The following is a 27,800-nucleotide window of genomic DNA, read 5'->3' on the forward strand; positions in this document are numbered from 1 at the left end:
GGTGATAAATACATACACACACCATATGTGTTCCAGAGTCTCCAGCGAGGACGCATTGTTTTGGTCTTAAAGTAAAAAATTTTGTCAAGCCAACTTTTACGTTCGGGTATTCAATTTTGAACTTTTGATAAAGTTCATCTATGTTGCACATCAAAAGTTGTTTTTGTATATGCGTTCTTTGCCCATCTTCTAATTTAATGGATACAAAATCTTTTCTGCCTGGCATGACTCGACTAATATCTTCGCGGAGATAATAATTTTTTACCAGGGTTTCAGTTTCAGGCGGCAATTTTCGGCCGTCGCGAGGATTCGGCGAAGTTAAGATGCCAAACACTTCTACCAGTTGTTTAGCTTTTTTTGCTTGGCGTCGTGATGTTCCGAATTCTTGAGCCAACCTATTTTCACTCCAGGACTTCGGTGCAATAGTGAGTATCATGGTTTTAATGGAAGGAGAAGAAGAAGGATTATTAAATTTTTCTTTGAGCTGATTCAAAATTTCGTCATATTCCATTGACACGTCCGTCTGTGTTCCAATGTGTTGGTACTTGTCTTGCGGGATGAAGGCTTCATCTTGGGTGGTTTGTGAATAATCACTGGATGCCTGACTCGATTGTGACTGGATAACATTTGTGTCTGGAGGTGATTCATATAATAGTCGCTTCCTGCACGATTCACAGACATAAACGTCAGGCGAAATTGTCCACTTTTCACTTAATGTTTTTGAAATTTTCCTAACTTTCACGCGTTTTTGATGACGCGTCAAGAGGAACGGATTATTACATCGATCACCGTAAGATGCCATAATAAAAAAATTGAAAATCTAGTAACGCGTCTAGTTGCTGAATAGTCGAAACGTCAACTAAAATTAACGTATAATTTGAAAATACGAAACAATGAGGCGTCGTATAGCTGTCTCTGTCTAACAAACATTGATGCTAAAGTGTGCTTGTTAGTGTTACTGTCTGTAGCTACGAGATGGCGCTAGGTGTACTAATACTAAGTTTCACAATAATAATCATAGTTTTTAGAATCGTCTTTTGTATGAACTTGTTATTTTTGTAATAAATTATTGTACTCAAAATGTTAATTATATTTTAATTAATAAAAATCGGTATATATGATTTTTTCTGCATACTAAAATAAACAAATAACGTGAAAATAGCGCAGTATTTTAGCATGATAGTGCTTAAACCAGACTGTTTGGAACATTCTCATAGCGATGTGTATGTACTCAATTTGCTCTAACTTTGAAACTATTGGCGATCACGTTCTAATTTTTTATATGAAGAATAATGATAAAAATAGCTTTAATTTAAAATTAAAATATTTAAAAAAAAATATGTCGAAGTTACCCAAAACTCCATTTAAAATCTTTACTTCCGGTTTACTATACGTAAGAAAATTCAAATTTGGAATTTGATAAAAAAATTAAAAACTACAGGCTTTCTACTTTAAGACACCATATTTTTAATTTTCTCTTACAAATTGATTGATACAAATAATAAGCGTCCAAAAAGTATGGACTTCATACATTGTAAATTTTTAAAAGCTCATAACTCAGCAATAAAGGCCCATATAAAAAAAAAAAAATGTGTGCTCATTCATATCCACTAGAAGTATAACTTACCAGAATATGAACAAATTTCGCGACCTCACTTAATTTTGCTTGTCCGCTTGACGTGAAATGCCCCATTTTTTTACTTATTGATGTTTTTATAAAAAGTTCGGTTTTTTTACCAAAACCTTAAATGTAGTATATCTCAGAAACTATCCACTTTCCGCCCAAGGACCTCAGGGCTAATTTTGAAGGAAATTAGTTGTATTATCACCTCCCGAGAGGAATACGTCGAATTCAAAGTCACCCTGTATATTAAACATATCTATATTCGTACTGGCCAACACCAACGCGTCCTCTTGTGAATACATTTTGAAAGAAACTGATGGAATATTGCCGGAGTTCATCGATCAACGTCGACCGGTGCCAGTAGTCGAACAGTATCTGTCGATCAATTAAAGTTACCAGACCAGTCGATCAACATCGATCGACGTTGAACGATGCCATCGACCGGCAATCGATCGATTGGTTTGTCGAACAGTATCTGTCGATCAATTAAAGTTACTAGACCAGTCGATCAACTTCGATCGATGCCGTCGATCGACGATCGATCGATTGGTCTGGTTGCCAGATTGATTTGATTGGACGTGGACACGACGTGGGTTCAACTTCCTCGATATTTATTGTTATATTGTTTGTTGTCACTGCATCACGCGAATGTGGAGCTGCAACCAAGGAAACCATTCTTCGTTTGGTTTCTTCTGCCACATGTGGATCATCAAAGTAAAATTTGAATCTCGGGTCGAGAAACATACAATTTCCAAAAGTCTTACTATTATTTAAGTTATAAAACCTCCGTTTTATATTTCCTATGAGGTCCTGGCGTATTTTGTCAATATCTGACATGAAAACATGTTGTTCCCCTAACTGCTCCAACGCTTTTATAAGACCTACCGTAATGGGTATCACTAGGCTGCCAGTAATATATTTTTGGCCACTCATGTTGAAATGTTAAAATTTGACTTTATGATTAATACAACCTTATGCTGAGTTATAGACAATTTGACACTTTGTTATCTGTGGTATCTCGTTTCGATTATTAAACTACATAAATTTCTGTGATCTTTTATTTAATAAATTCATCAGGTTATGGGCCCAGGCCACCTGATCGCTTTCTCAAAATTGTTTAATAGTATAAAACAATATAAAATAATATAAAAGTTTCATTGAATCCGTAATAAATGTAGTTCCGAATAATCATAACCTTAAAGTCAACACTCATTTGTTTTTCTTCCGAACTCTTCATCAGCAAAATGTCTTCTACAAACACGATGGCACTGATTGAAAAACTGACTGGAAGAGAGAACTATCCAACGTGGAGATTCGCCGTTCAAACGTATCTTGAGCACGAGGATTTGTGGCAATGCGTCACAGCGGAAGAAAGAGTTGACCCCAAACTTGACACAAAAGCTAAGTCAAAAATAATTTTATTGGTACATCCTATCAACTATGTACATATACAAGAAGCGAAATCTGCCAAGGAGGTGTGGAATAACCTCTCTAGAGCTTTTGATGATAAAGGGTTGACACGAAAGGTTGGCTTATTGAGAGATCTGATAACCACAACATTAGAATCTTGTCAGAGCATAGAAGACTATGTAAACAAGATTATATCAACAGCACACAAGTTAAGAAATATTGAGTTTGATGTAAATGATGAATGGCTTGGTACGCTATTGCTAGCTGGCTTACCTGAAGTCTACCAGCCAATGATTATGGCACTCGAAAGCTCTGGTGTGGCAATAACTGCTGATTCTGTGAAGACTAAGCTATTACAAGATGTAAGAAGCTCTGAAAGTAGTGCATTATATGTGAATAAATACAAAGGGAAACAGTTACAGTTTGCCAAACAAGCTACAGAGAAAACATCTAAAAGTAAAGGTCCAAGATGTTTTGTGTGCAATAAATATGGACATGTAAGTAAACACTGTTGGCATAAGAAGAAACAGTCGGATCAAAGTGGAAACTATGTGGCAGTACTATCTGCTACTGAAAACAATGAAAATGGATGGTTTATAGACTCTGGTGCGTCAATGCATATGACGATGCACAGTGACTGGCTATATGATATAATACCACCACCGATTAATACAATAAAAGTGGCAAATGACAAGAAACTCTTAGTGAAATCTTGTGGCAAAGTAAATTTAAATGTGATTGGCAGTAATGGCAAAATGAATACAATTCAAGTAAAGGATGTTCTTTATATTCCTGGTTTGGCCACCAATCTTTTATCTGTCAGTCAAATTATTAAAAATGGATGTAAAGTACAATTTGATGAGAAAGGTTGTAAAATATCAAACAGAAATAATGAACAAGTTGCCACTGCAAAGATGAGTAATAATATGTACAAACTAAATACTCATAGTATGCCTGCCTACACATCTGTAACAAAAGAAAATGACTGGTATTTATGGCATCAGAGAATGGCCCATTTAAACTTTGAAGACTTGAATAAATTAACAGAAAGCTCTGGATTTAAGCTAGAAAATAAAGAAAAAGTAATATGTATTTCTTGTCTTCAAGGAAAACAATCAAGAATACCTTTCCCTACTGAGGGATCACGAGCTCAAAATGCACTGGAACTCATCCACTCGGATGTTTGTGGACCCATGGAGGTATCATCCCTTGGAGGTGCTCGTTACTTTGTAACTTTCATTGATGACTTCACTCGAAAGGTATTTATATACATATTAACTAAGAAATCAGAAGTGTTTGAAAAATTTAAGGAATTTAAAGCCTTGGTGGAAAATAAACTTGGTTTTAATATAAAAACACTCCGTACTGATAATGGGAATGAATATTTAAGCAATGATTTTCAGCATTTTCTTAAAAGGTCTGGCATTTCTCATCAAACATCCGCCCCCTACACCCCTCAACAAAATGGTTTAGCGGAGCGAATGAATAGAACCCTATTAGAAAGAGCAAGATGCATGTTGCTTAACGCAAAACTACAAAAGCAATATTGGGCTGAAGCAGTGACAACAGCAGCATATATCACAAATAGATGCCCGACAAGGGTGTTAGATTATTTAACACCAGAAGAAAAATGGAGTGGTAAAAGGCCGGATATTAGTCATTTAAAAGTTTTTGGTTGTGAAGCTATGGTTCACATCCCTAAAGAAAAAGCCAAGAAGTGGGATCCAAAGGCAATAAAGATGATTTTTGTGGGCTATAGTAATGAAACAAAAGGCTACAGGTTCTTTGATCCAAAGACAAGAAAAGCTTTAATCAGCAGAGATGCAATTTTTATTGAAAGTTCTGTAAAGAGAGATTATGCAGCTATGCCATTATCTGAGTCGGTCTCCGAATCAAAAATTGAAAATGAAAGCCCGACTAATAATGACACAACATCTGAAAGCACTGAAGACTCCTACCAATCAGATGATGGATCTATATATGAACCAGATGAAACACTTGAGGAAATGGAATCATCAGAACGAAACATAACAACTAGATCTAGAATGCAGACTGCCAAAATGCAAGGTAATACATATATGTGTGCAGATGAAATAATTGATCAATATGATGTTCCAGAAACCTATGCTGCAGCAATATCCAGTGACAATGTGCATGCTGAGAAATGGAAACAATCAATCAATGAAGAACTAAGTGCACACCAAAAGAACAACACCTGGAGTTTAATGGAAAAACCAAAAGGAGTACGACTAATTGACTGTAAATGGGTCTTCAGAATAAAAGATAATGGGTCAGTTTTTAAATCAAGGCTATGTGCTAAAGGATGTGGACAAATAAAAGGAATTGATTACACTGAAGTTTACTCTCCAACAGTCAGATATGATTCAATAAGAGTCTTACTCTCAGAAGCTGTTCAACATGAATATGCAATGATGCAGTTTGACATCAAGACTGCATTTCTATATGGAGATGTGAAAGAAGACATTTATATGAAAGTTCCTGAAGGTTTGAATGTCCCACCAAATCAGGTATGTAAACTTAATCGTTCACTCTATGGTTTAAAACAAGCACCAAGATGCTGGAATCAAAAATTTGACAATCTGCTTAAGAAATTTGGATTTAAGAACAGTCATGCAGATAGATGTGTTTATCTTGGAAATGTTGATAATAATAATATCTATTTATTACTTTATGTTGATGACGGCCTACTGATGTCAAAGTCAAACAAAGCTTTACAGAAAGTAATATGTGAACTTAAAGATAATTTTGAAATCACACAAAGTGATCCAAAGAATTTTGTAGGAATGCAATTAGAAAGGTTTGAAAAATGTATTTTTATCCATCAAACAAAATACATTGAGAGATTATTATGTAAGTTCGATATGAATAATGCTAACAGTAATAACATTCCAGTTGACCCGCATACAACTCTAGAAAAGGGAACTGAAACACCAGACAAGAACATACAATATAGAGAAGCTGTTGGTTCACTAATGCACCTTGCAGTGGTAAGCAGGCCTGACATCATGTATGCAGTCAGTCTGGTGAGTCGCTATTTGAATAGTTATAATCAAACACATTGGAATGTTGTCAAGAAAATATTTCGATACTTAAAAGGGACAAAAGACTATGGCCTATGTTACTCGCCCTCAAGGAGCTGCCTTGAAGGCTACAGCGATGCAGATTATGCAAAAGACACTTGCACACGCAGGTCTTTGACAGGATATGTATTCATAAAGAATAGTGCAGCTGTAACATGGGCAACACAATGTCAACACAGTGTGGCATTATCCACTACTGAAGCAGAGTTCATGGCTGCATGTTCAGCAACCAAAGAAGCCATATGGTTAAAAAGATTATTAATAGATATAAATGCATTTAACCAGAACTCTATTTGTTTAAACATTGATAATCAAAGTGCAATTTGTTTAATTAAGAATGTAGATTATCACAAAAGATGCAAGCATATTGATATTAGATATAATTTTATCAAAGAAAAATATTTAGAGAAAGAAATAGATCTTAAATATGTAAATACCAAAGAACAATATGCTGACATCTTTACTAAGGCATTACCCAAAGAAAAATTTCAATATCTTAGAGATAAAATTGGTGTTAAACAATTGTCATTTTTATAAAATTATATTAACTAAATGTAACAACTCAAGTTGTAAGTGTAGTTACTAAAAGTTTATTAATGTAAGTGTGTAATGGGTAAAAGTAATTTAATTTAATTAAAGAGATGTAAAGTTTAATTTGGTGAGAGTGTTCAATTCTTTTGTTTTTATAAGTATAACTTGTAGATGTAAAGTTCAAATTTGGTGAGAGTGTTGAAATGTTAAAATTTGACTTTATGATTAATACAACCTTATGCTGAGTTATAGACAATTTGACACTTTGTTATCTGTGGTATCTCGTTTCGATTATTAAACTACATAAATTTCTGTGATCTTTTATTTAATAAATTCATCAACTCAATTCGCGTGTGACTTCTTCACACGGATTGAGTATCTGACACAATTCTTGGCATAATTCCCACTCGTAACTAGTGACAGGGCTCATTCCAAGGTTTACCTGGCACTGTTGAGGGGTTCTCGTATTTCCACACATCTTTGTAACATATAGTAGGTGGAATTCCACCTCGTTGGAACCTCCTGTAGTGGTCGTTTGGCAGTGGTACCGGCTTGTTCCTGGTACCGTTTCAATTTTTCCCACGCCAGATTGCTTTTTTTGAAATGTCGGACTATTCCCTTCATTTTATTTAAAATCTCAGCAATCTCTTGGCTTTTTAAAACGTCACTTACTGCCAAATTTAGGGTGTGTGTGTAACAGGGGAAATGTTTCCACACCAGTTCCCTTTCAATAGCACTTTTAATATTGGCGCCATTGTCTGTAACGGCCAGAAGAATTTTGTCACTGACATTCCACTCCTGGCAAATGGATTTTATTGTGTCAGCTAAATTTTTCGCCGTCTATCTTTCAAACGATTGATTTTGACGAAAAATGGTTTTAGGAACCATGACGTATTTTTTAATGTCCTATCTATAGAGAACCATCACGGATAGTTTAGATGAAAAAAAAAAATTTGAATAGATGCAGTGACCGCGCGCTCTCCGCCCTCTATTTCGAAAACGGTTCACCGTGTAATAAAAAAATACACAAAAGTTGTAGAGAATTTTGTATTGTACAATATTGGTATTAAATGCACATACCTACCCTTAGGAAATGAGATATTTCCAAAAAACCGCAAAAAAAAAACGATTTTTGGGACCTTTGACCCTGAATTTTAAAAGTTGCTTACACCCTACCATATGTAGGTTTTGAGACAAGTTTTAGGGGGTCAATATACAAAGTATTTACAGACTTACAGCTGGGTATCTCGAATTCCGAGATTCTTAACTAATTATTTAACCTTATTTGACTGGACTATTTCTAGTATTTTAATACCTGGTTTCTGACCCTGGTATTTGTACAAACTCGTACTTGCAAGCCCTGGTATCAATGTTTGCAAGTATATCTCATCCCTACAAAGGACTGAAAACACGAAAAACATGTAAGTAAAAAGTTATAGTTTAGCGAAAATCATGCCAAACTTTAGCATGACAAATGTGGAATAATATGAAGTAACGAAGTAAGTAAGTTAGGTTTTGCCATATTTGGCATTGTATGCATTAGTAGCTATTTTTGCATTTGGTCAGATTTGGGAATGTATGAAGTGAAGCATTATTTGATATTTTTTCAGAAAAATGGATCCAATACGATTCTACGGTCTTGATATACCAAATGAAAGCGAAGATGATGATGATGAACTAGTGGGGGATGATCCGGATGATCAAGATTATGACCCCAGTGGGAATTCTACGAGACGAAGAAACGTAATTATTTTCCCCTCTGATTCTGATGAGGATTCTTCATCAGATGAAGGTGAGCAGGCCTCTGTTGATCCCTTAGCTGCTGGTCCATCGCGTTCGCAAGCCAAACGCAAAAATATACCTGTCCGCTTAAACTGGCAAGACAAATCTCTAGATTATAATGAAGCTGATTGCGCCTTTTTGGGAGATCAAAATATTCCTCAAGAAATTAAAGATTTGGATACGCCTCTTCAGTTCTTCTTATATTTATTCACTCCAGACACGATTGAATATATAACTCAAGAAATGTGTCGTTACTCGGAACAAACACGAGTGTCGGCATTAGGAATGGCAGGCAAAGAACTTGAAAAGTTTATAGGTGTACTAATATATATGTCTATCATGCATTTCCCTACTACCTGAAGACTAGAATAGCTGTTCTAGCTTCACACCTGTAAGTAATGCAATGACTTGCAATCGGTTTGAAGAACTGAAGAGGTTTCTTCATTTTACTAACAATGAGGACACTGTTCCTATTAATGACCCCAATTATGACAAGCTGCAAAGAATAAGACCGCTTATAAACAAAATTCGCGAGAGTTTGTTGCTTTTACCTAGAGAAGAATACTTGGCAATTGACGAGCAAGTAATACCAACAAAAGCAAGGACTTCTCTAAAAAACTACAACCCTAAAAAACCACACAAATGGGGATATAAGGTTTTTGTTTTGAGTGGTGCGTCAGGGCTGACATATGATTTTGAACTCTATGCAGGTGCACAGTCGAATGTTGTTTTAGAAGGTCAACTGACTTGGGAGTAAGCAGTAATGTAGCTATGCGCTTATCAAGCAGTATTCCACAAAACATGAATTATAAATTGTTCTTTGACAATTGGTACACAAGTTTGCAGCTTATGGCTGAATTACATAAAAAAGGTATATTTCCGTTAGGTACTGTAAATCGGAAACGGCTCCCTAACCATGATCTTTGGAAGATCATGGTTAGGGAGCCGTTTCGCTGGACAAATGACAAAAAAGGTAGAGGTTTCAGCGTTGAAAAGGTCGTAGAGGTAGAAGACGTGGATATATCCGTGGTAACCTGGCTGGATAACAAAGTTGTCAACTTGGCATCAACCTATGTTGGAAAATATCCTGAGGGCAGTGTTGCCATTTTAGTGCTTCCGGCACTAAATCTAGTGCATTTTTGGTATGTTCAGTGCGCGTCCAAGATTTTTAGTGCCTAGTGCAATTTCTAGTGCTTTTGTCATGTCTGCTCTTTAGTTATAGATAAACTGATGAGGCGGCCTTTTCCTGAAATCATTGTTAAGTATCTCTCGCATTTACACGAGTTGAATATCGATGATATTGTCATCAGTCACCACACTAGTGTCTATCGACCCGTGTCGTTTCTCGTTGTATAGTATAGTATGCTCTGTGACCGGGGAATTCCCCTGAAGTATATTCGTAGGATTAACTATCACGGTCTACGGTTATAAGTTATTTTTTCAGTACTCGGTGAACTCATTCCTTACGCGTATATGCCTAAATAAGTTTTGTTGTGCGGTCAGGTTACATTGTGTCCTTTGATAAGTGATTAGTTTGAACATTTATACTTTCTGTTGACTATAACTATTTTGAAATGGAAGTACCACCTCAGAAAAAAACTGTGTATAAACAAAGGTATAAGGGGGAATGGGAAAACATAGAAGATTTTAAACTTTGGTTGAAACCTGAAACTGGTGATGATACGAAAGCAATGTGTACATATTGCAAAAAAAGATTTTCTGCAAGATTAGCAGATATACAAAAACATCGTGATTCGGAAAGTCACAAAAAAATTCAAAACCGTATTTAGACAAAAAGCAATTGCGTATGAATACGTTTACACAAAAAGCAGATGCCGATAAACCCTCTCTTGAAGCTGAAGGTGCTCTTGCGATGTATATTGCCGAACACACATCTATTCAGGCAATTGATCACCTTACTGAATTATGCAAAAATAAGTTTTGTGTTTCCAAAATACACCGAACAAAATGTACGGCCATTATTCGTGAAGTGTTAGCACCCCACTTTAGAAGTACTTTAAAAAATACCCACGCCAATGTGCGTCGGGTTTAACACTCTTATTTTCGAAGATCAATCTCCAATGCAGAAAGTAGCATACTTGACTCCTATCAACGTATCTCTTACCGATACTGCAGTGGTAAAAGAAACCTTATGCGTGAGTAAAACGATCGCTGCTGAATGTGGAGCAGAATACATACAGGTCTCCTACGATTTGCAAGTAGCTAAAGTTGCTTTTGTAATTCAGTCTACCGAAAAACCGACTTTTGACAGAATATTTGTACATCTTGGGATGTTTCATGTGATGATGGCGTTTCAAGGCTGTCGGCAAATTCATAGAGAACAGTAGATTTCGCAAAAATGGAGACTCGACTCAAGCAATATGAAAGGATATACTCCGTGGATGACTATATTTCTATTATGAAACTATGCATAACCAAAAACCCTTTACAGGTGCATAAAATGTAACGAACAACGAACGAACATACTTACTGTCTGCTTTACCTAAACGTATGGAAGCATATCATGAAATTACTAGTGTTTTTGGAATATTTCGACAGCTAAAATCCCTTACAACATAAGAGATTTTGGAAAACGCCTCACGTATGGTCAGTGCTTACGAAGATGATTTGGAGAATAGCCTAGGCGATGAATTAGTGCAGTTCGCTGAACTGCGGAAAACAGTGGCTACTGTTATTGATAACAGTTTCACCTTCTGTCAAAAGTTTTGAGCAAATGAAGCAATTTGTGCTAGTAAAGCAATACAATGACATGCTCATTGCTCTTGACCGCACAAAAATGAGGACCAGACGTTGGTATCTGTCCATATTTTCACAGTTACTAGTCATCTGTGTCAACAACGCGTGGTTGATGTACAGGAGAGATAATTTTCGAAAGGTAAACCTTTGAAAGAGTTTCGCCTTGAAATTTATACGCGTTACGCGACAAACGAAAAAAGGTTGATAAAACAACAATTAAAGATTTGAACCCTGATGAAAAAAATAAAAAACCTAAACGTCCTAGGCCGGTAGATGATATAAAATATGACAATATCGACCATTTTCTTGAGCACGGTACAGAATATGGTCGATGTGCTTACTGTAAAAAAGGTTTTACTACTGTTTTTTGTCTAAAATGTAAGGTTCTAGCGCGCCTCCTAATTTATTCTATATTGTCTATAGCAAGGGCCAAAGAGTAAAGATAATTATAATGTTCATGAGTTGGTAGGCCTGTGCGCGGATGGCACACCTGGCGTGTTATCAGCCAATCACAGTGCTTCCCGCTCTAAAAAACCAAGCGACGCCATCTCAACGCGTCGCGTATGCCCCCGCTCGCCCTACTCCCGCCAGAACGACGGAAATGATGTAACACGCATCACACCTGTATTACAATTTTTAAAATTTTGTTCAATAAAAGTTTATTTCAACTCTACAATTTGGCTCCCAACGTCGCGGCCGAGTGTTGTGAATACGTATTACTTAAAACATCGTATTTACGATGCCAGCTGCCCGCTGGACGGACGATATCGTACAAACGGCTGGCAAACATTGGATGGAGACTGCGAAGGACCGGGACGCATGGAATTCTCTAGAGGAGGCCTTCACCTTCGAGAACGAGGGGTTCTTACACACATAAAAATTTCAAAATGCATGTAAAATTAACAGTTTTTTTCCCCAATAGATCATTGAAAACTAGAAAAAGTTTTAATTTTTTGTATATTTTTTTCGTAAGAAATAAAAGGCTTTTTTATTTTTTTATGTGTGTGTGTGTGTGGCAATGAGAGGCAAAAAATGGTGGTGGATGGTAATTTTTACTTATCTTGTAGATATGGCTGTATCAAATGCTTGGCGTCTACATGTAATTGCAAGGAAGAAAAGTAATGCCGAATGTATGGACCAGTTGGTATTTAGGAGAAGTATCTCCCGGACTTATTTGCGTCATTCAAAACCCTCAAAAAACCGTCAGACTTCAAGTATAATAGCCGATGTAAACCATAACAATAACGGACACACTCCTGAAAGAATCGTAAACCCATTAAGATGTGTTATTTGTCATAATAGAGTCCGTTGGCGTTGTCAAAAATGCTCATCAACACTCTGTTTAGAGAAACCTTGTTTCGGACAATTTCATACTTGATCTGCCCATTGTACTCGCTAAGGTACACCTCTCTAACTTAGCCATAAAAAAATTTTTTTCGTTATTGTCTATCTGAACTTTCTAATTTAGTGTTTTTTAGTAAATAATTAATACTGCAAAAATATCCATAAAATATTAGCTGGGAGAAAAGATGTTGATGATGATGAGGACAATTTGCAAGATAAAGCAAAAAAGTTAAGTGAGTGTTATAAAAACAACAAATAAACTAGATTTTCATCAAATATGTTTTATTTATACCTTTAGTTCTAGTAGTAGATAGTGTAAATCACTACAAGAATTGAAAAATACTTGTAGTGACACTATTTACTCGTATTAGTCACGTGGTTGAACAGTGCTGAAAAGTAACCAACATCTATACATACACAGTGTAGCTATATATATAAAACCGACAATTTACTGACTATGAAAAAAGCTTAGGTCTTGGAGCTAAAGTTGTCATAGCTCTATGCAAGACCATACAGGAAAAATCAGCTACTGTGTACTACGACAACTTTTTTACGTCGCTCGAGCTTATCCATTACTTACGCAATGAATATGGCATTTTCAGCTTAGGAACGATCAGAAGTAACAGATTAAGAGGCTGTCAAGAAATGTTGCTCTTTGACAAACCACTTGCAAAGAATAGCAGAGGTGCCAGCCACCAGGTTGTCTGCAATGAGAAGAAGCTTGCTGTGGTCAAGTGGTATGATAAAACTGCAACTAGGCTAATCAATAATTAATTCATACACATACATATAGACACTAACTTAAAACCGTGGGGTAGCTTAGAACAGCCTTACCTCTCTACTGTCTCCCTGATTAGAAACGGACCCCAAACGAGGGTTGATGTAGACTGCCCACAAATAGTCAAGCAGTATAACGCTCACATGGGTGGTGTTGATTTGGCCGACATGTTAGTGTCATTATATCGCTCTAACTTTAAAACAAAAAGATGGTATATGGCTTTATTTGCTCAAACACTTGACATTTGTGCCAATAATGCCTGGCTGCTGTATAGGAGAGATTGCCAAAATAGCAAGAAACCATTAGCTCTGAAATAAAAACGCTATAACGATGGAAAAACGAGAATAAAAGCCTGGACTTACAAAACAAAATTTCGAGTTTAAACAATTACAAATCAACTTCAAAAGGATGGATTAAATGTAGAAAATATGATCGGAATCGGCGTTGATGGAGCAAACGTTATGGTTGGTAAATATAATTCAGTGACTGCTATTTTCAAAAGAGATCTGCTCTGCCTGTTTTAATTATTGTGAAATGCATTAGCCATTCTTCGCATTTATACGCGGAAAAAGCGGCTGAATTATTACCACGCCAATTAGTTTCTTGTAAGTGAAGCCCATAATTGGTTTTCATACAGTCCTAAACGTTTAGAGTACTACAAATCATTATTTGAAACCATGAATAACAATAGGAACCCAAAAAAAAATCAGGGACTTAGTGGTACCCGCTGGCTCGCTCGCTATCAAGCTGTTGTTACTATATTGGATCAGTGGGACGAATTAAAGCTGCTCTTTTCGATTGCTAAGTCTGATGATAAATGTTACATGGCAGAACAGCTTTATGATATCATGCGAAGAACTCCTTTCAAAGCTCTCTTGATTTTTTTAAGGAATGAATTGAAAACTGTGACTCAATTGTATTTACTTTTTCAAAGTGAATAAACATAAACATACACCCAATAAACATTTAAGACGTCGAGTAGACGTTTTGGTAACAACTTAATGTTATTTAGTATAGTCATAATATAAACGTCATAAGGACGTTTACTCGACGGCATTTGGGCCCATTTTATATAACTTAAGGCGCTAAGAGTTTCGTATAACAGTCATATAAAACACCAACTTAGTCGCATAGTAGTCATATACGCGTCGGCGATTTGACTACATGTCGTGTAATGGTAGCTGTTGCGGCGTGTATTCGACTTAATGTCACAAAGGTATGTCTTTTATTTTTAATGCTATAGTATTTTTTTTCTAACAGTGAACTAGACGTCGTCCGCGCCCAATAACGCAGAGGCGCGCTGCAACCCTGCCTGTAGAGGTTAGGTAGGAGCTTCTGTCTCGGAAGCGCGAAGCCGAAACCTCGCGATGTATTTTGCCTGACGCGCCACCGCGCAAAAGACGCGCCCGGTAAGTTACATATTTACCGGTTTACGTTTTTACCGGTTTATTACATATTTACAACAACTTAACATTACATCAAGCCTTGGTAACGTTTTTTTTTTCTTTGTAGATTACCTTTTCCGGAGCGCGAGGCATGTATCTTTGAAGAGCCGCAATCGCAACCGGAACCGCAAGCCGGTCGAGTTATAATTCTAGGTAATGATTGATCCGAAAGTTAATTCTTATTTTTTGTTATCCGTTTTGTTGTAATTGAAGTGAAATTATTTGTTTTAGAGAATTTTCAATTGGTGCCCCCCCGGCAAAAGGAAGGTAGGTATAGATATCATACCATAAGTCGAAATCCGTAAGTAAATGCTTAACAAGATCTATAAATAGACTGCACGGTTGGTGCGGTGGCTGGGCAACTGGCTGCCGCGCAACGGGTAGCGGGTTCGATTCCCGCACGGAGCAACTCTTTGTGTGATCCACAAATTGTTGTTTCGGGTCTGGGTGTCATGTGCATGTGAACTTGTATGTTTGTAAACGCACCCACGACGCAGGAGAAAATCCTAATGTGGGGCAACGTTTAAAAAAAAAAACTTATAAAATTACTTATTGCTGTTACAGAGGAGCTAGAAGCTGGCGGACAAGGAGGAGCTGAAATCATCCAGCGTATCGGTACGCCAGATTTGGATAACGCCCCCAATTCTCCCAATTCGCTAGATAGCCTAGATCCAGGCTGTCTTAATACAGAGGCTAATAGGGCCTTGATGGCAAAAACTCCCCAGAAAAAGGGCTATGTCGGTTATATTTATACGGATGAAGAGTAAAGCGTCCCCTTAATGTTTTTTTTTTTATTTATTCCCCGACACACACACACACGAAACGGAACGAAACAAATTGTTGTTGTTTTTTTATGAATTATCCACATTACCAATAACATACAGATACATTTGCACACTATACATATACACCAAAATATACAAACTAAAAACTAAAAAAAAGGTCAGGATTCTTTGTTTATATTCTTTTCAGTCATTCTTGGTCAAGTTTTGGTTACTTTGAGACATACACAATATAATTTAGTAGAATTTTATTTCAGGAAACAATATGGTAGCGAACGCTGAAGTAGAAATTTCTGTTGCGCCTTCCACAAGAACACAACGTACTTCGATTGGTATTTATTCAACTAGAAGTCATATTTTAAAGACCGCAAAATAGTAACGGTATATGTTTGTTTTAGGGGTTAACGACAAAGAATTTGACGAAATAATTGACGAGTGGATGAAACCCACCGACGACCTGAGCGACTGCGACATGGACATAGAAGACGAGGAACACGTCATCCCACAGATTACCTCACGCAATGCTTCGGCAGAGCCTGCAGTTCTCGCCGACATAACTCCTCGCGAGACCCAAGTACTTGACGTAGAAGACAGACAAAATGACCTGGCAATTAGGGAGCTTGTATCGACTGACTGTTACGATTTCAAATGGACAAGAGACCGACAGATTTTTACAGGACGACGTGAGAATTTTACTGGAACTCCAGGACCTACTTTTGAAATGACAGACCAGACACGTATTGTCGACATTTTTTATAAAATGATAGACATTGACTTTGTTGACAGAATTTGCACAGAGACCAACCGATACGCTGACCAAAAAATTAAAATCTTGAAAGACCAAAATAAGTTCCTACCGACTATACGACTTTATAGATGGATACCGACTGACAGGAACGAAATGATCAGTTTCTTTGCCATAATTATTTTACAGGGGCTATACCGGTATAATGGTTTCGGCACTATGCCTTATTTTTCTAATATTATGTAATAATCCCCCATTGCAAATATTTTGCTATCTATAGGTAATCATTTTCCAGAAGATGAATGCGAATATTGTAATTAGTCAGTTAACCATACAAAATTATTAATCATTAAATAAATTGTAAGAATTTTGGAAACGCGCTTCAATTCACATAATAGGTAATATTTATCTTATTTTAGTAATAATTTGTACGAGAGTTAAAAACATCTATAAAAACTGAGTTTAGCATTTTTCATCTTAAGGCGCTACCCCTACAGGGGCACCGTAAAAACGTCCTCTTTTTCGTCGCAAAGTTAGCCATATTGATACATAGTACAAGCCCAAAAAAATACTGCGTATAGTCTAATGTATAAATAAAAGAGTTATGGAAAAATATTTTCAAAAAGAAAACCCAGAACCCTGAAAAATAAAAAATCGCAAGAAAGTGAACGAAAAAACTTTTTCGTCTCGAAATGCTCAAAATTTTGAGTGATGACTTTACTATCTTTTCTATACTATATTCTATATTTTTATACTCTATACTATATTTTTTGCAACTATCAAAATAGAAATTTAATCAACTAAAGACATATGCAAAAATATTTTGAAATATCGTTGTACTTTTTTTTTATTTTTAATATTATAAAACTGCGAAATATCCGTCACATTAGCGGACACGCGATTCAACTAAAATCTAACGCATAGCCATTTTCAACCGTATTGCGTACCGCGATGCACTACTATCGCGCGCTTGGTAATGACACGTCCAGTCTGCAGCTAACTCTCCTAGAGATAGGTCACGTTACGCATGCGGCGCTCAGCATTACGTAAATTCGTTTATGAAAATAAGAGCGGCCGTACACGGACTGCTCGAGCGGTCGGCGTCGACTGCTTGAAGCTGTTGACGGCTTGAACTTGAAGTGTTCGCGACTGCTCGAGCAGTCGTGTGTACGGCAGCGAATGAATGGCTATAGTTCATCGTGCCGTCGCGGCTTCAAGCAGTCGGTTATAACTGCTTGAAGCCGTCCGTGTACGGCCGCCCTAAGTTATTTCGTGAAAATTGACACTGTTTTTATTTTTATAAGGTTTTTGTGTGACAGTTGGACACTTGTTGTGGTTACTATTTATATTTGGGACTCGTGATTCTGTGTTTGTGTGATAACTGATAAGTTGATAACAAGAACAAAACAATGGGAAATAATATAAATAAAAAATATAAATAAAGCGCTACGACGTATTTGTACAAGAAAACGGAGAAATCAACGCAAAAAAAAAATACTGCTTCTGAGTAAGTACCTATAGAAAATTTAATTAGTCTAATTAATTATGTACGCAAAACGGCACTATCAAGCTAGGCGTTCCAGTATAAGCTCACCTCTGATTGTACGACAAGCCTACACACCGCGAGATCAGCTTATACTGGAAATTGTCGACGTGTGGTACCTACGTACCCTTACCGTAATCTATGAATTACAAATTATTATTATGGTGTTATGTGGTCATATTTTCTCAAAATCTGAAACACAGTTTACCTCTTGATTAAACGTAATAAGTAGCCTATGTAAATAAAATACTATTATGATTGGTATCACGATGTACCGGCCGGCCGGGCCGGCGGCGGCGCGCGGCGCCGGGGACCGCTAAGAGTACCTAGTATGTTGGTGATTCTTAGGGGAAAGGAGGATAAAACGTGTCCAGTCCGAATACTTTTTCGAAAATAAACTATATTTAATAAAAATTGCGTTTTAATATACTTTAATTACCAGCACAACTATTTACAAAACAAAAAATAACATTAATCATAGTTTACCTAAAAATTTTAACCAAAATCTTCCTTAAACGTCATTATCTCGCATGTCCCACAACACTGCGCTTGGTTATTTCGTCTGATAAAAAAATCAATTAATACTAAACGTCTTAATTTTTTTATGCCAAATCATCCTCTAGTAATCAAAGTTTCCTAATAACCATGCACTATCTCAATTTAATTAATTTTACTACAGGAAACCAATACGGTTTAAGTTTGTCATAAATAAATATCATTATACGCAGCAAGAATTGCTTCAATTATTACTCTGTGGTTTTCTACTTTACGTTACGTTTGATGCCTGCGGCACGTTCCCCGCACCTCCCTCAGTCGAGCTGCACTCAAACGGAGTGGACGCGTTGTGTTTGCTGACCAGGGTCCTTAGACAAAGTAACATCGCTTGGTAGCGAAACGATATCTAAAATCGTCATCGTCTCAACGATAACGACAAATATTTCTTAGCCAAAGTAACATCGCGATCGTTATCGTTGTGTCGAATCGATTATTCGCTAAAAAGCAAAAATATTGTTTATGGTAACGAAAATTTAGCTGTCAGTGTCACTCAAGAAGTTCAAATCGGATTATTCCCGCGAGTTATTACTGTTTTCGAATTTTACTGATAAGAATAAGTGAGTTGGCGATCGCCGTACTTCGTGAGGGTGATGTTATCACAGTCAGCGACGTTGGAGTGCTGGGTGACGTCACGGGATCGGCACGGTGCCGGTGGTCGCCGCGCCGGTGGGCTTCAAGTGGTTGTGCTGCGATGTCCTTAGCCCAGACGTAAATATCCGAAAACTGCTGGGCTCAAGTGCTTCCCAGGAGAAATATGACTTTATTAGTTCAATTTCGAACTAGCCCTCGCATAAGACAGTCCACGTTATTTCTAGTAAGTAATATAGTCTTTGTTTTAAGTAGTCGTTTTACTTGAGTGAAATCATAGAAATAAAGAGTAGCTAAAGTATTGTAAATTATAATAAAAACAAAACTTTATACTAGTAAGTAAGTGAATAGAGTATTATTATTCTAAATTGTTGTTTATATTAAGTTTTAATTATCATTAACTTTGATATTAAGTTTTAGACTTAATGATAATCAAAATAGACTATTTTTTATAAATTACTGGTGTTCTAATCTATTATATTTTTTAGTGATAGTGATGAAACATGGAATCAAGAATGCGAACAAGTTCCCAACAATTGTCAATGCTGCTTGAGGATATGGCAAAGTAAGTAAATCCCAGTTGTATTCACTAGTATGTAATGTACGAATGACGCAATCTTAACAATGAAGTACTTATACTGAATCTTTGTTTGTTTATGTTACAGTCATGGTGACCCGGCGAGGCCTCTTGCTGCATCACTAGGTTGGGTACGGTCAGACCGACTGTGGACTGAACTGACAAACATATTGAATGCTGTTGGTGGTGGTGGCAGCAAGACTACAGACAAGTGATAAAAAGTAAGGATCTAATGAACATTTTTGGAAAGACTGGTGCGATGGTAGAACGGCTAGCAAGCTATTTTCTAAAGGGTTTTGGATAAGTGGGGATGAGTAATAATTTTCTCTGTTATAACTGGACTGGGGACTTTTTATAATTATAATGATGATGATCAATCTCTGACACCCATAGTAAGAAAGAAACAAGAAATGTTTATTGGCATATACCATAAAACATTTGCTTTCTTAGTTGTAAGTTTTCTTTTAAGCAAATATGTAAAAGAAAACTTACACTAAACTTACATTAAACTCCTTACTACAAAAATTCAAACAAGTACATATAATAGTATAGTACAAGCTATACTTTGGTGTCCAAACCCGCATGTTATTGTTATTTTTCAAAAGTTCATGCCAAATTGGCTTTTTAATCTCATTTACACTTATAACATATACATATATATTATACTATAACAATAACCCCTGCTATTTTTTTATTTTTATTTTCAATGTACAGACAGCACTTTTCTACGATTTTATTATATGTATAGATAACTATAACTATGGACAAGACTATAGAAAAACTAGGATTTGATGTAAGTACTAGGTATACACCTTCAAGGGATCTGCTCAAAAATGAGCTACTTAATTGTCTCTAGTAGGCAGATGGCAAATTAATAAATCGAAATGTTTTATAAAGTATTCTTAATAACATTAGTCAACCAAGTAACTTCACTTACATGAAAGACACCATTTAATTTTTTGATAAATTAGTTTTTAACTTGGTTAATCTGGTTATGAATTATTATTTATAAATATTACCTATTATATAAAAATTCTTATACATAAATATTTAATATAAATAATATTTCTCCATCCACCAGGCGTGGTCCGCGGTTGAGATCGCCAGCGACACCGCAGTCTGCTGTTTCTCCCGGCCCTCGTTTGAGCGACCCCCTTCGAGATAGCGGCAAGCGAGTAGCTAAAAAGCTAAGAGCACACAGCACCTGAAAATTATAATAATACAGATTTAGATTATGTGGTTTTATTTTTACTTACCTCTACAGCAGTTAATAAAGTATTGTGTCGTACCACAATATTTTTGTTATATAGTACCTATAATATATAAAACTAACCAGACGAATAATGCTTTAACTCAAGTTATTAGGATCAATAACCAACAACATAAGTATTTGGTTGCCTGCAATACATATAATTATATTGTTTAATTAATGTAAAATTTCTTACCTTTAGTTCCAGGGGAATCTCAGTAGAACCTTTTAATCGTGCATGAGCTTCTAGGTCCTTGCATAATTTCCTAAATGCTCTTTTATTAAGTCTGAAATGTTAGATGAAAAACAATTCAGGCATTTCTCCAATTGTTTCCAATAGCCGTCGCTGATTTAATCGGTTTTGACGCCTCTCCCAGGCGTTCTCATTGTGCACAGCCCACAATAAACGAAGAGAATGCATTTTATAATTTATTTAACCTGCAGTAATGCATCTAACATAAAATAAATACTCAAGAGTATGTCATCAACCAAGGTCAAAAATCAGCTGTAGAATGAAATCCGGCCATCTTGTGTCGATATTAGTCGATAACTACAACGTTTTAGCGTTCGTTTCGTTATCCTTAATGACGATCACGATCGAGGCGAAGACGAACACTGAAAGTGCTGCTTGTCTACGCATTTGTATGGAGTAAACACGATAACGTTCGCTAACGTATTCGTTACTTTATGGTTTCGTTATGAAATGTTACATTGTCTACCAAATTGCGATAACGATGTCGATTGACCACGTGACTTAACGCAGCTCCATACATTTTAGACTTTTCTAACTTCGTTATCGTTTTTAAATTGCCACCGAAGAACATAAAGGCAGTAGAAAAACGCCGTCGGGCACAGCAACGAGAGTGTAAAAAGAGAAAATATTTAGAAATAAAAAACGATCCAGAGTTATTAGCCATAGAACAAGAGAAAAGGCGTATAAAGTATAAGAAAAGAAGTAGGTAAAATTAAATCTATAAAGGAACAAACTACTCGTGCTCAACGTGAGCAACGAAAAAAATGGAGAGAAAATTCCAAAAGGTACTGAAATTTTACATACTTATGATTTTTTTTTTTATTTAATATAGGTACAGGCAAATGAAAAAACAAGAAAAAACGACGCCTACGCCGACATTTGAACCTGTTTTAATAAAAGCTTCAGGAGAGGCTAAAGACGACGCGGAAAGGCAGACTAAGACTGAAACGTTAAGCGATCCATTACATCAAGATTCTCCTTCTATAAAATCCGTCGTAAGAAAAATACGCTATAATGAGTATAAAAAGAGATGTGTATTGATAAATACTATTAATAAATATAAAAAGACCAGTGAAAGGCAACGAAAAACAATGTAACCTGCGTTGTTGGAGCAGCCACTGCAACTTGTGCTAAGTGTGCAAGTCTATGCGATGTTGATGACCAGTACTCTATTGTATTTTCAGAAAGAGCAAGTCGTGGGGTAGTTAAATATTCAGCGATATAAAAATCTAAGTCCAATGCAACAGTACCTCCTGGTGCCCGAATTCTTTGACTGAGGTTTAAAATATCTTCAAGACTTTGCAGATCGGACTGGAAACTGTCACCTGATATAGAATTCAAAGTTGTAGGATCACGTGAGCAACCTGGAGATGAAAGTGAAGTTGATGTATCACCTCCTGACCTATTTCATGCACACGCGTCTCTACCGCAAGCATCTGTTGGTGAAGATCTTTAATCCAGCGCTTCGATTTCTGTCTCTCGTCTTCAGATAAGATCAATTTAAATCTAGGATCTAAAAATATTCCCATTAAAAAGCCTTGTTATCTAACAGAGTTTTTTCTCGCCTTGTCATAGCGGCCACTAGATTGTGTGCTAAGGATAAATTATTTTTTTGTTTTTTTTTTGTCTTGCAAATCATCCAAATCAATTCAATTTAGACGAAATAAGTGAGTGAGGTTACCGGAGGCCCAATTCCCCCTTCCCAATCTTCCCCATCCCCGATTCCCGAACAACAACCCTTAAATTCCTAACTCCCAAAAAGCCGGCAACGCACTTGTAACGCCTCTGGTGTTTCAAGTGTCCATGGGCGGCGGCGATTGCTTACCATCAGGTAATACGTCTGCTCGATTGCCGGCTTGTTCCATAAAAAAAAAAAAAAAAAAAAAAATATTGCGCGGTATGTAGCACCGATTTTGCGTCGACCCGAGAATCGAACCCAACACCTACGCAGCCGCGAACGAGTCTAACGAGCCAACATCGTCGCGCGCGCCAGATAGTACGCGCGATTCCAGGCAGAGGGCGCGATGGGCGCGTAGCTCGAATCGCCAGTAGCAGTGCGACAATCGCCGCGTCGTGTGTCGCGTAATGCTGCTCATGAATATGAGCCTCTAGCATGGCTTGAAACTAGTCGAGTTCCTCGTCAAAACAATACGTGAGTAAGCCGATAACATAATAATTAATATCTTCAATTTCATAAGTGGCCGACGTAGTATTCTTACAACACTACGACATTTTTCAATTACAACTTCATGATCATGTTTTAGAACGTCTTTAATGCACAATTGCAGAGTATGTGCAATTGCACACGCAATCTGTCGGACCTCGAACAAATTTTCTATTTCAACGTTTTCATTCAGAATTGATGCATTAAAAGATTCTAGACCTGATTCAAAGTTAAGATTGTGATATTGTAGTTCGTCTTCATCTTCACTTTCACTGTTTTCTGTAACAGTCTCACTGTTATCTAATTCTTGATTTAAAAGCTTTGAAATTTTTATGTAGTTTGCACCATTATCTGTCGTCAACGAATAAATATTGTGTAAATTAATTCTAAAATTCACCAGCACTTCTAAAAGTGTAGACTTCAAATTTTCTGCGGTTTGCCTGCAGAATATTTCTTTAAGGGCCAGATTTCGTACCACAATTTTGGCATTTTTTATATATTGTATATTTATACCGATGAACTGCCGGTCCATACATGTTGCTGAGTCCATCTTCACAGATACAAGCTTATGTGCCATTTCTGCTGCTATTTTTTCATGAATCGGGTATGCTTTTTCATTTATCTAATCATCTTTGCTTGCCTGATTCTTGTGAGTGAAGTTTGAGTGATTTTACTTATATCAATAGACCGTGATATGTCATTGCTGGTGCTAGACTATGGGCTTTAACATTCTAACCTTTTTGCTGTTCGCTTCCTCTACAAAATCAGCGGATATCAAAGCTTTTATCTCTCTAAATGCTTTATCTTCAAGTAATGAGAACGGCCGTCCATGAATTGCTACAAGTTTAACGCAACAGTCTAATAACTTAACGCGCTTTTTCTCATTTTCCTCGTCTTTTCGGTTTTTACTTGTAGGCTCGTTCGCTTTAGTAGTCATATTTTTGTTAATAGTCAACACCTCTTGATATTTGTCTTCATGTTTTAATCGTAGATGGTTCTGTAAATTACTCGCATGGTTACCCTGGAAATAAGTAATAAGAATAATTTATTTCGTGGCAGGACACAATCGGTTCGGTTCGGACTTCGTACTTTGTTGTAAACAGACGTGCCGAAGTATTATAAAATTAATAAATAAAAACTCGCTGAATCGTGACCTAGATTACCTACTGACCGAATAAGTCTGTCTAACGTGGGCATATTTTTTCTTTCTAATTATTGAAATAAAATGTGATAAGTGTTACAAGCCAATAACTGTGTGTGTGTGTGTGTCCACAGATACTCCTAAACCCGAGCCCGCACACGCATCTCACCCTCAGACGCCCACCCAAAGAACGAGCTGGAAGTGATCTCAACGCCAGAAATACAGAACTGGATGAAGACCATTGACCAGTATTTAGGCGAAGTGTGTGTTATTGCATCAGAGAGCAAATTAAACTCGGAACAAAAAATGCGCATAAGTGCTTTATGTCGAAAAATTGGTCACGGCACATCTCAGATGGCTGTCCAGTATCAGTCCGTCAAGATGAAAGCAGTTCTAGCCAATTCTACGGTACAAAGACTTGAAGACCAAATTAATATATCGCAGCAACTACAAGAACTTAAGACGACAATTGGAGCCTCTATTAAGCCGAACACGGGATCTTCCTTTGCTGACATGGTTAAAAAAGGTACCAACAAAGGACCATGCCCATTTTTGCCCCAGAAACGCCCAAATAAAGTAAATTACAAGATTGAGGTAATAAATAAAAATTTGAATTAAATTGTTAATTTTAAGTCCTAAGAAGCACTGGATAAAAAATAAAAAAAATACGACTTTTTGTTGACCACCGATCGGGGCTTTTGACAGAATAATGTTTCACTCATGCTTTTTGCATTTATCACGGTCTGGAATCATGTCTTTTGGCCGGTTTATTCACTCGTTGTGTTTTTACAAATTATTTTGAATAATGATAAACTAGTATTATAGTGTTGCTGTTTTATTTGTATATTAATGATACTATCGGTAAGATTAACTTCATAATAAGTAACCGCATGTAAATTATCTTACTAGTAAAAAATATGAAACGTTATTTTTTTTAACATCTTTTAAGACTGGCAACACTGATTCATTCATTCACTCTGCGTCTGCTGCTGTGTTTACGTTTACTCCGATTGTGCTTTTCCGTTCAATTTAAAATCTACTTCGGCTTTTCTTATACGGACTTCGTTGTGTTTTGTGATTTGGACTTTTCGTTTGTGACACAAAATGTTGCGTTGCTTGAACTGTGGGTTACGCGTTCAACGCATACAGAGGCATGTTGTTACAACTTTGCCTCAAGAGTTGCTAATTATCTTGTCTATTTGGCTGAGAATTGAATATGTAAGTATCATTATTATATACATTCAGAATCTGCAGGACGGTTATACACGGTGTAGTTTTGAAACTACAATATATCAGAAGATTGTAATAAAACTCATAAATAATTATGTAAAAATACGATACTTCGTCAAAAATCAATAATACTTTATAATACTTGTTATTTTATTTTTCTAATTTTAACTGATTTTCAGAATAACTAACATAATTACCTTCTGAAATATCGTGCAACTTCAAAACTATACCTTGTATAGAGTATGCATGCACGATAACTTGAAACGTGACTGCGAGAAAAATATATTACTTAATACAGTCGAACTTCAACTCTTATCGTGGACGTGTAAAATATTTTTTTTGTTTTCTTAGTTAATCATTTCTTATGGTATGTGAGACCTACTAACACCGACTGTTTTGTTTTCAGCTCCCTATGGAAGATGTAATATGTCATGCATGTTATGTTTTCTTACAAAATGCTGATGTAAACACACCTAGAATATTAGGTCATACTAATATCTGTGCTGGCTGTGGCTGTTCTTTGAATGAAGCTAGACTTCATTCTCTCGAAGAAAATGGACCATTATATGATTTTTTTCCATGGATTAGATCAGTACAGGTATTTATCTAAATCCTTAAACACCTATTAAGTACTACTTACATTGAATATGATTAATGGTAATGACACATAATTATAACAATTTGGAAAATAATCCTTATAACTATATCAGTGGTAATAGTTTTTACAATGACAATCATTTTATGCATTTTTTTAATATATTCAAGTATGATAAATGTCAGAGCTCTCTTAATTTGCATTATATTGTTTATTCAACTTAGTAAATCAAGAGATTGTGTATTTTATATTTTTTAACACTGCTTTATTTTTAACAATCATAAATATTTTCAGAATGGAAGAGATAGCTATGCTGTTTGTCATAATTGTTGGCGGCGAGCTAGCCGACAATTTGAACAAGATTCTCAACGAGAAATGGCTATACAACAATTGCCACCTGTACCTGCTCCTGCTCCAGCACCTGCCCCTGCTCCGGCACCTGCCCCTGTCCCGGCACCTGCACCTGCTTCTGCCTCTCAGCTGGGCCAGAGATCAGTTGGGATGGTCAATTTACCTCATTACAAGAGAGCTGCTAGTACATCAAGACACTGCATTTATTCCGACTGCGGTTATGTACCTATGCATTTAATACCAACATTTATTAAAAATATGTTAATTGTAGATTACAACTATTATGTGCCCCGGTATTCACGTGTTTGCCATCACCATTTGTATTCTAATACTTGGCGTGAATTACCAGAACAATCATCTTCAATATCAAGTTTTAGTATAAATCAAATAGAAGATTTAGTTAATATGGCAAAACAAAAAACTGTCACATTTAATTTTGAATGTGTTGAAGAAATGCCCAACCACATATGCCATTATTGGACTGGACTGGAAGTGTCTGAATTCATTATTTTATTTAATGAGTTACCTTTAGCTAATCAGGTACCATCACCAAAATCTGCTTTGGCTATCTTTTTAATTAAAATGAGAACAGGGGACAGTAACAAGAGATTGTCTTCATTATTTAATATACCTCGATCAACTATGGAGAGGCACATGAACATTGTACGCTTATGTTTTATGGAACATTTTGTACCATTACATATTGGATTGCAGCATCTTAATAGAGAAGATGTCATAAGAAGAAATCTGAGTATTCCAAATGCTTTGTTTGGCAATCCAAATGGCTCTGATCAAACCAGACCTGCAATCACAATATGTGATGGCACTTACATATATATTGAAAAGAGTTCCAATTATTTCTATCAAAAGGAAACTTATAGTTTACACAAATATGTGAACCTCGTTAAACCATTTCTTTGTGTGTGTACAGACGGGCACATTATTGATGTGATCGGCCCTTATGCTGCCACTCAAACCGATGCAGAAATAATGAAAGATTTATTTACTGATGAATCTGGACCCATGCGATCATTCTACAGAGAGGGAGATGTATTTATACTCGACCAAGGATTCAGAGATGCGATCCCACTGTTGGAGGCCTGTAATTATAATGTGCAGAAGCCTGAGTCGTTAAATGAGGGAGAACGACAACTAACAACTATTCAGGCAAACAAAAGTCGATTAGTGACATTATGTCGATGGGTAGTGGAAGTAGTCAACGGACGATTTAAAAGGGACTTTAAATTATTTCGCC

This window comes from Spodoptera frugiperda, chromosome 10, assembly GCF_023101765.2.
Source record: "Spodoptera frugiperda isolate SF20-4 chromosome 10, AGI-APGP_CSIRO_Sfru_2.0, whole genome shotgun sequence".
Classification (NCBI taxonomy): domain Eukaryota; kingdom Metazoa; phylum Arthropoda; class Insecta; order Lepidoptera; family Noctuidae; genus Spodoptera; species Spodoptera frugiperda.